General features: G+C 41.4%; 1 non-coding gene across 1 annotated transcript; it reads right to left on the bottom strand.

The window, feature by feature from the left end:
- Positions 1–2,342: 2,342 nt before the first annotated feature.
- Trnaa-cgc (transfer RNA alanine (anticodon CGC)) lies at positions 2,343–2,415 on the bottom strand. The gene has a single exon. It is a non-coding gene; the product is annotated as a tRNA-Ala (tRNA).
- Positions 2,416–13,453: the final 11,038 nt, after the last annotated feature.

Genomic DNA, 13,453 nt, shown 5'->3' on the forward strand with positions numbered 1-13,453 from the left:
TACTTCACACCGGGCCTCGTACACTCTGTAGGAATCCGTGGGATTGCCTTTTCCTTTCACTAACCTTGTTCTACCTTCTATTATGCTCCTCAGGTACTTAAAACATTGCACTTTCTTTAGTACTTACTTCCTCATCTTCTATACCTCATGCCACCTTCACTTTACAATTCTTTGCATTAAATTTTAATCCATACTGTTCCACCGTTTCCCCACACACATTTAGCTTTTCTTGTATCTCTTGTTGTTCATTTCCCCACACCATTAATTCTTCTACAAACACTAGTGCTTCTGTATTTTCATCTCCTGCCACTATTGTCATTATCTCAACTGTAATGGTGATGAAAAGCAGGAGCGATAGTGCACTCCCTCTCTTCAGCCCATTTTTCTATTCTAACCAGTCTGTCTTCTCTTCTCCTACTCCTACACAATCCACATTTCCACAACACACTTCTTTTGTTCTCATTGTCAGCAACCCAGTTCTCCCTTTCCAAAGGTTTAGCAGAACTTTCTTCTTTCCACACCGTCATATGCTTCCTCAGCACCCATGATACCATTGTTAAATCCTAAACATATCTATAGTCTCTCACTCTGTAGGTGCTCTACACTGAAAATCAGATCCACTGTCCATTTTCCTTTCTCAGTTCTCCTCGTGTCATGTTTTATTCTATTTTCTCCAGGATCTTCTCCAATACCTAGGCACTAGGGCATATGACAGTAATTCCCCTATAATTTTCATAGTTTTCTAAAATGCTTGTTATAAATCAGTACTGTGACTCCTTTTCTCCAGTGTTCAGGTGCTCTCCTTTCTGTCTAAACTGTTCTCAGCGCCCAATAGAACCACTGCACTTCAACAATATCAGGCCCTCCCCATCTCCATCCTTAGTTCATTCAATACTGGTGCTTTTCCTCCTTCCATAGTCTTCATTGCTTCCTCTACTTCTGTCCATGTTTGGTCCATATTGACATCCTCCACTTCACTGCCCAGAATGAATCTCAACACTTTGATTCAAGGGATTCAAATTCAGTAGAGATTTTGCACTAGTGTACAAGTGTTCAGTTTAATACTGTTTATACCTTTGCAGTGAAAAAAAATTGTCAAATAAATTGAAGCATTATTGGGTGCTCACTTTTAAGCAGATCGTCACAGAATCATTGCGTCTTGTTTACTAACTTAAGCTTCCCCTATTTGTTTAACTTAAGTTCATACCTGGTATTTCTTCATGATTCAGTTTGCTTATACATAAATGCATATGATTAAATTTTTCATATAGTTTCCATAGCTCAAAATTATAGTGGTCAGTTTCTTTATTAAATGTGCCACTGAGTGGGTCATATCACACTCGTACATTTACAGGGTGACAATTATTGAACTGTTATGAAATAAGATTGTCATAACTTCTGAGTGGTTTGTGTTAGAACATTCAAACTGCATGGTTGGCTGTGGGGCATGATGACAATTAGTAGGATTTGGTTTAGCGACGATGCTCACTTACATTTGTATGGGTTTGGCAATAAGCAAAATTGGTCAATTTGGGGGACTCGGAATCCATATTTCACAATCAAAAAGTCTCTTTGCCCTCAATTGGTGATTGTGTGGTTATTTATTTATTTATCGTATGGTGATACAGAGCTTGGATCAAATACATAGTTTTAAGAGTACACAGTGCAAGAAATAACAAGCAAAATACATGTACAGAAACAAATGTTCAAAGTTTTATGCTAAATTATCTACACATGACACAAGTTCTTAGATTTCTAAGTCCAATCTGTTGATCCAGTTGAGTCCTTCATTTCGGACATTCACCAACAATGTGATTAACTGTTTGCAGGGCAGCTCCACAGTCACAATCTGGAGATGTTGCCCAGCCTCATTTGTGCTTTACATATCCACAGTTCCCTTGTCCTGTTCAGATGCGGTTGATGGTTCTCCACTGGCATTTGAGGAGTGTGAAATCTGGAACTCGCATGGAAGGCTTTTCAACCACATGACTGTTGAACACAGACGATTCTTCCCACTGACTTTTCCTTACTTCATTGATGTTAAAGTCGGAGGCTTCAAGATGTGTAGTTTGCCAAGGTGGTTTTCTTGACTTCAGACGCTGAAGTTCTGCTATTAATATATCACTGCATACAAGTAGCTGGGGGTTCTTCTGCATGTTTCTCCAGGTCTTCAGGAGAGGTGGTGGTGGTGGTTAGTGTTTAACGTCCCGTCGACAACGAGGTCATTAGAGACGGAGCGCAAGCTCGGGTTAGGGAAGGAAATCGGCCGTGCCCTTTCAAAGGAACCATCCCGGCATTTGCCTGAAACGATTTAGGGAAATCACGGAAAACCTAAATCAGGATGGCCGGAGACGGGATTGAACCATCGTCCTCCCGAATGCGAGTCCAGTGCGCTAACCACTGCGCCACCTCGCTCGGTCTTCAGGAGAGCATCTGATCTTCATAGAGATGGAGGTTGGATGTTACTTAAAACTGGTAGCTATGCAGTTTGAGTGCTACATATGCAGCCTGTGATAAGTTGCATTGTATGGTTGAGTTGCGCATCTATCTTGCTACAGTGAACACTGTTCATACAAGTTGGACAACAGTATTCAGCAACAGAGTATGATAGTACCAAAGCAGTTGATCTTAGGGTTTGAGTGCTGCAACCCCAGGAGGTACCAGCGAGCTTCTGAATGATATTATGGGTCTTATGTGGTATGCAATATCCAGTCTCAGAATAATCGGTGCAATATTCCTTGATGACACAGTCAAACGGTACGTGAAGGCTTTGGAAGATGATTTCATCCTCAATGTTCAAAGTGATCCTGATTTCAACAAGATGTGTTTCATGCAAGATGGAGCCTAACCCCCATTGAAGCAGGAAAGTGTTTGATGTTCTGGAGGAACGCTTTGGCCACTGCACTCTGGCTCTGGGTATCCAGAGGCCGCTGACATGGGCCTCGATTGATGACCTTGTTATGTGGATCTGAACACATGAGACTCCTTTTTGTGGGGCTAGATTGAAGACAAGGTGTACAGCAATAACCCCAAAACCATTTCTGAGCTGAGAACAGCCATTCAAGAAGTCATTGACAGTATCGATGTTTTGACACTTTGGTGGGTCATGCAGAATTTCACTATTCGCCTGCACCACATCATCATCAATGATGGCAGTATACTTAACATGTCATAACCTAAATCTAAATGTCTGTAGTGATGTTTACATGTTGAATAAAGTGCACACTGTAGTTTGTAACTAATTTATGTTTTTTTTTTTTTCATATAGTCCCATAAGTGTCACCCTTTATCATTGTCACATTTCAGTTGCATAGTCCTAATAAAAACATCCCTTACCATCCAAGTGCACACTTGGTAACATTTTTGTAAAAAATGTTGACGTTACCTATGCTTATGACAACTCATTCAGATGGTGTGTTTCTGTGGTTGGGTTTTCAACAACTCCAGGATTAACTTCAGCATAAACAGAGTAACCTGTTTCTTTACGTTTTCTTGGTGGAAGCAATGTTTCATCATTTTCCAGAAGTTGATCTTGGACAACAGTGTTTCCGTTTCAATATTTTAGCTGAAAAGTATACAGCCATCTTCAAGATGAGATGGTTAACATGTCAAGTGGTATTAATTTGTTCACTGACTCACCTTGAAGGCAGCTGTATACTTATCAGCTGAAATATCAAAGAAGAAATATTGCTGTCCTTGTTGCCACTGAAAATTATGGAATATGCAGAGTAATCTGTGCTTGCAGACACGAATTATGAAGACTGTCTGCAACAGCAGCCAATACATTGATAGTTTTGTTACATATGACCCAGTCACATGCCCAAAAGAATTTTATTGAAATGTTTTTTTGTTTTGTTTTTGTTTGATCCTTATCAGAAGCTTCATTACATTTTTATTTTTTCATTAATACATGTACAAATTACTTCGTATGGCTGTCATCATTGTACATACATATATGGATTATTTATTGCATAGGTACCTAAGACAAGAATAATAAAAAGATATAACATATGTAAAAAATTGTGATAGAGAGATATATACAAATTTATTACTAAATTACAAAAGGCAAGGTTAAAAGAATAGAAAGAGCCTGACCCAAACAAGAGAAATGAATCACAAGACTCCTCTGGTAATACCCCTTGGACTTTACATGGGAGAGAGAGAGAGAGAGAGAGTGTAGTTGAAAGATGTATTAACTTGGAATTGTCAAAAAAAACCCAATTTTTTTAACAGTGGAAACTCATGGTTGGAATATCAACAATACTAGGAAAAAATGGAATTATACTCATTGTAAAGATGACCTGTGGAGTTGCACACAGGCACAATGAAAAGAATGTTACAGTGTACAGCTTTTGGCCAAAACATTCTCCAGCAAAGAATACACACACATTCCCACAAGCAAACACCTTGTGAACTCATGGCTGCTAACACCGGTAGCTCTGAATGAAATGCGGCTGTCATACATGTCATATGAATAGTAACCTGGGGTAGGGCGAAGAAGGGGGAGGGATAGCAGGACTGGAGGGGGGGGGGGGGGGGATACGAGTACTCTCTGGTGGGGCATGCAGGGACTAGAAATCGCCAGGTGCAGTGTTGTGAGGTGGGATTGGTGCCCTGGGGAGGGGGGAATGTGGAGCAGAAAAGGAGAGGAGCAGGTCAGGGGAAAGGAGGGTGTGTGCAATGGCAAAAAGTGGCACACAATGGGGGTGAAAAGGAAGGTGTGATAGGACAAAGGGAGGAAACTGTTGGGCGGAGGGTGCGGGTACAGTAGTTTACTGTAGATTGAGGCTGGGATAATTCTGGGATTGAAGAATGTGTTGTAAGAATAACTCCCATCTGTGCAGTTAATAATAATAAAAGCTGGTGGAGCAGAGAGGGATCTAAATAGCCCAGATTGTGTTGCAGCCATTGAAATCAAGCATATTATGCTCAGCTGTATGTTGTGCCACATGATGCTGAATAGAAAGTGCTGGATGGGTGGATTGGGCAGGTCTTGCATCTGAGTTTTCCACAGGGATACGATCCCTGTGGCAAGGTGTTATTATTGAGGGTGGCGCAGGGATGGACTAGGATGTTCTGGAGGCTGGGTGCTCCTCCTTTAAGAGGAGTGAGGAGGCTCTTGTTTTTATTGGGGCAGGGGGGGGGGGGGGGGCAGGCAATTATCTTTTTTTGGGGGTGGGGGGCATGGGGCAATTTTCTTGAACATAAAATGCTTGATTTCAATGGCTACTTCACATCTTGGACCATCTGGATCCTCCACTCCTCTACCAGCTTTTGAGACCTGCACATTTAACACATTTTTCAACTGTCAGTGCAGTGGGACCTTTTGTGACTCTAGCTTTGTTCAGATGGCCTTTCTTGCAACTTGAACAATATGCACATGCAAAGTATGGTGTTCTGAGCCAAAAACTATCACACACTATGGGTAATATTCATATGGCATTGCATGCTGTGCAAATTCTTTTTCCAAATACTCTGGCACATTCATCCCATTTTAATTACCTAAAAATTAGTTTGGTTTTCACTGTTTCTCTCTCTCTCTCTCTCTCTCTCTCTCTCTCTCTCTCTCTCTCTCTCTCTCTCTCTCTCTGTTTGAATCCAGTGATGTATACTTACTTGGTGACATTGGTTAGAGATGGAAATTATTTGTTCAGCTGGATTCAATTTCAATGCTTTCTTTGATAGCCTATATACCACTTTTACTGTGACACTCACAGATAATGTGTTGTACTGATTTTGCAGCTTTTCATGTAGCTGCTAGCTTTCTTGGCATTTGGGACTAATTGCGGCTGTATTGTTGGGTAATACATGTATTATCCCTTTTCCTATCTCTTGAGTGTGGTAAATGGTCCACTATGCTTTATAGTACTTTATCCATATTTCCATTTTCTTGATCATTGTTAGAACTGCTCCTCCATTACACATAACAATTTCTTTTATTACATTCACAAAGAAGATTTCTGTGGCTTGAGATTTACAAGACAATCTGTTCATATTTTTAATGTATGTTTATAAAAAATGTAGAATAGCATCTTAAATTTTCAGTTTTGTTGATTGGTGTTATGCAGTAACAACAGTCGGTTTATGAGTAATGTTTCTTGACACAGCTATGACACATATCCTCCAATTCCAGTTTATTTTGGGAGTGAAATAAATCAATGAATTTCTGTAGTGAGAGACACTGAAATATGTATATGAACTGATATGCTGCTCCTTATTGTGTCATTTAGGTTACAAGAAGTAAATCACTTAATATTTCCAGTATAAGGAAAAAATAGATTGCTTCTCACTGTAAAGATGACACATTGAGTTGCAGACTGGCACAATGAAAAGACACTTACACATTAGCTTTCAGCCAAAGCCTACATCAGAAAATGAAACACACACACACACACACACACACACACACACACACACACACACACACACACTCTCTCTCTCTCTCTCATACAGGGTGCCCCTTTTATCTTGACCACCCTAAATAATTGTTTGTCCAGATGAAAATTACAAAATGTTTCAAGCAAATGTTCTTTAGCCCCCAGGGGGACATCAATGAGCATGATTGCCTTTGTTGTAGCTTTGTTTTCTTTACAAAGATATGAACAGCTGTATGACTTTTTTAAATGGCATCCTGTATTTTTTATTCAGTAATTCATTTACTCTCCTAAAGACCTATTCAAAAATGTATCACAGTGTACCATTCACTGAAACACAATGTTATTGACACAACATTGACTTTGAGCCCGGGATCACAAACTCGTCCACTTGCTGGAATTGTCAGAAAACAAATGAAAACCAAGTAAAAACAAAGCACAAAATTGGCTTTGACTCTCCTGTACCATTGCCCAGGAGTAGAACATTCAAAGGTGCTCAAAGTGGTGACCCTGGACACCAATACTCTGTTGCACTCATTGAATGAAAGGATTATTTACTGCTTCCAGTGTTGCCTGCTGAAGAGGATTACAAGCAAGCACAATATGTTCTTGCATGTTCTCTGGAGTTATTTGAATATCGTGATAGATAGTGTCTTTAATGCATCCCCAAAGAAAAAAGTCCAGAGGATTTAAATCAGGAGACCTAGAAGGCCAAGTAACTGTTCCTCCTTGAACAATCCATCTGGCAGGATACCTTTGGTTGAGAACACAACGTGCACGCAAGGCATTATGTGCTGGACATCCATCATATTGATACCACATAAGCATTCTGGTTCTTAGCAGCGCTTGATCCAAAGAGGAGGAAGAATTTGTGTGAGGAAGCTGGCATATGCTGTGCCATTTAGACTACCAATGATGAAATAAGGTCCAATAATTTTAGTACCAAGCATCTTGACACCAGATGTTAACTCTCCATTGATGCTGATGTTCCACTGTCTAAGCCATTGTGGATTGTCACTGGACCAATAATGCGTGTCCCTTGTATTTATCTGTCCTTTGTTTGTGAAGTAACATTCATCGGTAATTAGAGCATTGGAGAAGAAGTTTGGGTTGGCGAGGATTTGCTGCTATGCCCACTGACAGAACTGTACTTGATTCTGGAAATCATTCCCATGCAATTCTTGATGTAAGTGTACATGGTAAGGATGGAACCGGTGATGAGTAAGAATGATGTACACTGGTTTTAGGAATACCAATCTCGTGTTCAAGCTGTCATGTGCTCACTTGTGGATTCATAGCAACGGAAGCGAGAACAGTAACTTTGGCAGCTTCATCTGTGTGATTGCTACAACAAATACGTTGTTGTGGGTTGAAACTTCCCGTTTCCTGAAGCATCGCAACAAAAAGAGAGAACATCCATTGGGAAGGTGGGTTCTTGTCAGGATATCGCTCTCTGTACAGTTCCACTGCCTGCATAGCATTTCGCCTACCTTCAATAACAACAACAATAAAAGAAATGTTATGTTGATGCTGTTTGTAGGAAGGACCGCCTTTACTGTATGCTTACTCCATACAAGTTTTTAAAAGGACTAAAATACTGTACTAAATGTACCCAGTATTGCAATTGCTGTTGTGGTAACTTACATCCCCCATAGGTGAGTATCATTTCTCTTCGTTGGTGTCCATTCTACTCACACGACTCTTCAACTAATGATGGTTGACGGAATGACGGGTGTGCATTCTACTTATGTTTACATTGTCCTCTGTCAATGTCAGCATGTGGATGTCTTATATTACCCTGAGTATCTGCACTAAGTGCTAGGAGTGTCAACATCAGTGTTGTGCTATGTAATTAATAGCACTGTGTTTCAGTGAATGGTACACTGTGATACATTTTTGAATAGGTCTTTAGGAGAGTAAATGAATTACTGAATAAAAAATACAGGATGCCATTTAAAAAAGTCATACCACTGTTCATATCTTTGTATAAAACAAAGCTACAACAAAGGCAATCTTGCTGATTGATGTCCCCCTGATGGCTAAAGAACATTTGCTTGAAACATTTTGTAATTTGCATCTGGACAAACAGTTATTTAGGGTGCTCAAGATAAATGGGAAATCCGTGGAGCCCGATTTTGCAAAATATTTCACGAAAAAGACATGAAATGGTTATACGTAGAAGAGATTGTATCTTTGACACCACTGAACCAAAGATGTTGCCTGAGTGGCAGAATCGATTGTAAGTAGGGGTGCACGGAGTGCAGTAGCAGTTGCCGTTGCACTCTGTTAAAGGTAGGATACAAGACTTTAAGCTAGTGTCTAGCTGTGAGAATTTAGCTGTTGGCCTATGGATGCAGCATAATAAAGTTTTGTAAGGCAATTAGATTGTGTATATTTAGTTTTAAGTATGCAGCAATGCATTGTGGACCTTGCTAATTTTGCAGTACTGACCCTTTAATGTAGGAACCAAGTATTTGCCATCTGGTTTAATATATAGGTTGATTAGGTATACCCAATTTGTAATATTTTGTGTGTTTTGTAATCCTGATACAGCAAGTTAAATTTTGGAATCTATTTTGTTAAATGATGTTAGACTTTTTGTCATGTAACTATCCAAGAGACGGGCTGCTAGATTTGTTACTGGCAGGTTTGATCATCACGTGAGTGTTACAGAAATGCTTCAGGAACTCGGGTGGGAGTCTCTGGAGGAAAGGAGGCATTCTTTTTGTGAATCGCTACTGAGGACATTTAGAGAACCAGCATTTGAGGCTGACTGCAGTACAATTTTACTGCCACCAACTTATATTTTGTGGAAAGACCACAAAGATAAGATAAGAGATATTAGGGCTCGTACAGAGGCATATAGGCAGTCATTTTTCCCTCATTCTGTTTGGGAGTGGAACAGGGAGAGAAGATGCTAGTTGTGGTACGAGGTACCCTCCGCCAAGCACCGTATGGTGGATTGTGGAGTATGTATGTAGATGTAGATGTAGAAGTATTGTTAACTGGGTCAGTCAGTAAGTGAGAATTGTAGAACAGTTGAGAAGTTCACTGATTTTGAAGTTAACATTAAAATGTTTCATTTCAAATTTTGTGAAGGATAAACTTTATATTGAATACAATTTTTGAACTAAAGAATTCAGTCTTAGCATATCCCATTACCATTACCTCAACCTTTCCCACGTCATGTTTGTTTAAATCCAATGTAATTTTAAAAGAAATGCTTTTTTAATGAGAGTCACAAAAATGTTAATGTGTCAGAATCAGAAAAGTATTAATGTTTGTAACAGTTTCAATGTGGGCAGCATTGCATGGTGCTGAGCCAAGATCGAATATTTTGTGTGCCTACTGTTGACAGAACAGAATACCAAGATGACATCTGTTGTGACTCAAGAGCGAAAAACAATGTATTTCATTGTTTATTTGCATAGGGAATTTTATCAGGTTATTGCACAGGGCCACAGAACTCTGTGCTCACGAGACTGAGTAAATTTCAGAGGGATTGATTTCCTTATAGGCATTACATACTGGTTTTCCAGATTAAGTTGTTTAATTTTCTTTGGATTACAGTAAAACTGATTAAGCACACCATTTGCTCAACAACACATTACATAGTAAAGTTCTGTAAGACAAACATTACGCGGGGAGGAGGTAAGGATAGCAGGGTATGACTGGGAGGAGAGAAGAGTGCTGGCTGGGGGAAAACTGCAGGAACTAGACTGTTAGGAGGCACAGAATCTGGAGAACGTGGGGAGCGAGATGGTATGCTTGGGGGGCAATGCGGAGCGAAAAAGGAGAGGAGCAGGTTGGAGGTAATATGGGTGGATATCTTGGCAGAGGGTGGCACACAAAGAGGGTGGAGGATGAGCATAGGGAGAAGGTGGATATTGTTGGGTGGAGGGTGAAAGGCACAGGAGCAAGACATGTCCAATCCCTTACCCTGTACTTCCTACTCAGTCATGTCAGAGGCTTATCCTATAACATCAGAGGCTGACCTACCAGTGAAAGCATTAATGTCACATACAGCTTTACTGCAATTATTTAACAGCTTATTGTATTGGTATGACTAGCAACCATGTGTCCACCAGAATGAACGACCACTGCCAAACCGTGTCCAAGAGCAAAGTAGACCAACCTGTGGTACAACATGCAGCTGAAAATAGTATTGTTGATTTCAGTTTCCACCCCCTCTGCCCTGTCACCTCCTCCCTTCTCATATCCCCTCACCATCTTTGTTTGCCACCCTCTGTAGCTGCCCATGTTCCCTCCTTCCTGTTCCTCTCCTTTTTGCTCCCCTCCCCCTCCCCCTCCCCAAACCTCCCAATCTCCCTGCCCACAGCTATCTGTTGGCCTTCTAGCTCCTGCATGCTCTATCAGACAGTGCTCTTCTCTCCCCTCACCCATATCCTGCTATCCCTTTGCCTTCCCTGACACCATCAGATTGCTGCTTCCAATCTTTGTGACAGTCGCATTCCAGTCCAAACTGCTGGAGATGGCAATCACATGTGATCATGTGTGCATGAGGTGCCCTTGCTTGCGTGAAAAAAATGTTTGTTTTCTTTTCTGATGAACAATTTGGCCGAAAGCTAATCTATAAGTGTCTTTTCGTACTGCCTGTCAGCATCTCAGCATGTTACCTTTACATTGAGTTGCTATCTCTCTTTCTCTTATATTGTATACAACCTAGAGTTTCCATTACTTCAATTAATATTTGGATGTGTTTTGAAGCTTGCAGTACTAGACTTTGGAACTATCTCTCAATCTTTGTACTTTCACCCACAGCAAATTATTAGGTTCTGTGATTAATTACTGTAGTGGCAACTTCTGCCACCGAATGTAACAGCAACACCAAATGTAGCAGGAAGAGGTAGAATGTGTCGTATTAAGACTCATCCAAGCTTTCCAAGTGATTTATTGTTTCCAGCTACAGTGACCCTGTTCTTCTACATCTACATCTACATCTACATCTACATCCATACTCCGCAAGCCACCTGATGGTGTGTGGCGGAGGGTACCTTGAGTACCTCTATAGGTTCTCCCTTCTACTCCAGTCCTGTATTGTTTGTGGAAAGAAGGATTGTCGGTATGCCTCTGTGTGGGCTCTAATCTCTGATTTTATCCTCATGGTCTCTTCGCAAGATATACGTAGGAGGGAGCAATATACTGCTTGACTCCTCAGTGAAGGTATGTTCTCGAAACTTCAACAAAAGCCCGTACCGAGCTACTGAGCATCTCTCCTGCAGAGTCTTCCACTGGAGTTAATCTATCATCTCTGTAACACTTTCGCAATTACTAAATGATCCTGTAATGAAGCGCGCTGCTCTCCGTTGGATCTTCTCTATCTCTTCTATCAACCCTATCTGGTACGGATCCCACACTGCTGAGCAGTATTCAAGCAGTGGGCAAACAAACGTACTGTAACCTACTTCCTTTGTTTTTGGATTGCATTTCCTTAGGATTCTTCCACTGAATCTCAGTCTGGCATCTGCTTTACCGACGATCAACTTTATATGACCATTCCATATTAAATCACTCCTAATGCGCACTCCCAGATTATTTATGGAATTAACTGCTTCCAGTTGCTGACCTGCTATACTGTAGCTAAATGGTAAGGGAACTTTCTTTCTATGTATTCACAGCACATTACACTTGTCTACATTGAGATGCAATTGCCATTCCCTGCACCATGCATCAATTCGCTGCAGATCCTGCTGCATTTCAGTACAATTTTCCATTGTTACAACCTCTTGATATACCACAGCATCATCTGCAAAAAGCCTCAGTGAACTTCCGATGTCATCTACAAGGTCATTTATGTATATTGTGAATAGCAATGGTCCTACCACACTCCCCTCCAGCACACCTGAAATCGCTCTTACTTTGGAAGACTTCTCTCCATTGAGAATGACATGTTGCATTCTGTTATCTAGGAACTCTTCAATCCAATCACACAATTGGTCTGATAGTCCATATGCTCTTACTTTGTCTATTAAACAATCTGCGTCACTGGGTCCCGCAATGCTGAGGACACCACTTCGCTGTCTGCAAAATGGCTTGGTGCAGAATGGCTACCGAAGTGACCTGTGCATGCACTGCCGTGTATCGGCATTGTACGCCAGCGGAGTTGCATCAATGTCAGGATGCTGGCAGTTTACTTGGCTGTCTGCACCCCTGCTAACTCAGCGCCACTGTGCGTGAACCGCAGGTGGCAACTGTGTGCTTCTTGGTGGCGTGGCTAAGATCGCAGCGACAACAAGCACCTGCGATCAGTAGTCCAAATCTGCAGCCCTCACCTAGGGATGCCTCCAGCATGTGTTTGAAGCCAGGACAATTGCCCGTGGTAGTGAGCCATGGAGTGGCCTGCTGCTGGCTGGCTTCAGACTCTGCATCGGTCTCAGAGGGCCGAACTAGCGAGCCGCAGTTGACTGGAACACTGCCGCACCATCTGCTGCTGCATGTAGCTGGTGGTGTGACATGCCCTGTCATCCAGGAGAGCTGCCACACTTGAATGAATCTCATTAGAAACCTGCACTATTTATACAAGGCTGTGCACCTCTGTTTTGCCACATGCACCACTTCGCGTGATGTACTCATAACACACTAGGTTGGCCAGTGGGCCCCTTCTGCCTGTGATTTGCGACATGCAAAACTGCTACGTAGACTCTTTCAGCAATTTGATGGTCCTGTGGCCTCTATTCTACTTCACAATTGTTGGCACGAGTAACTCACTGCAATCCGGCCCGCACCTGGCTGTGACTTCTGCTCAGAATATTGCACAAAACTAACTTTCCCTATCCTAAACATGTATCTATCCTTTTCCAGATTTAGTCTTCCCTTCTAATCTTCAAATTGGCTACAAACTGCATTGTGGGTACATAATGTATGTAAAGATGCAAATATACTGTCTCCCCTCCCTGATCTGCAGTTAAGTGAAAGGCTGTTCCTGTTCGTGGCTGACACTTGCCTCAACCGCAAGAGCAATTTTTCACTTTTTGGAGAATCTGCTCTTATATGTATTTCATTCTTTGAGCTCAGCTGTTCTGTGAATTCTTACACAGAAGTAACAGTTGGTTATTGGT

Source organism: Schistocerca gregaria, unplaced genomic scaffold, assembly GCF_023897955.1.
Source record: "Schistocerca gregaria isolate iqSchGreg1 unplaced genomic scaffold, iqSchGreg1.2 ptg000449l, whole genome shotgun sequence".
Taxonomy (NCBI): Eukaryota; Metazoa; Arthropoda; class Insecta; order Orthoptera; family Acrididae; genus Schistocerca; species Schistocerca gregaria.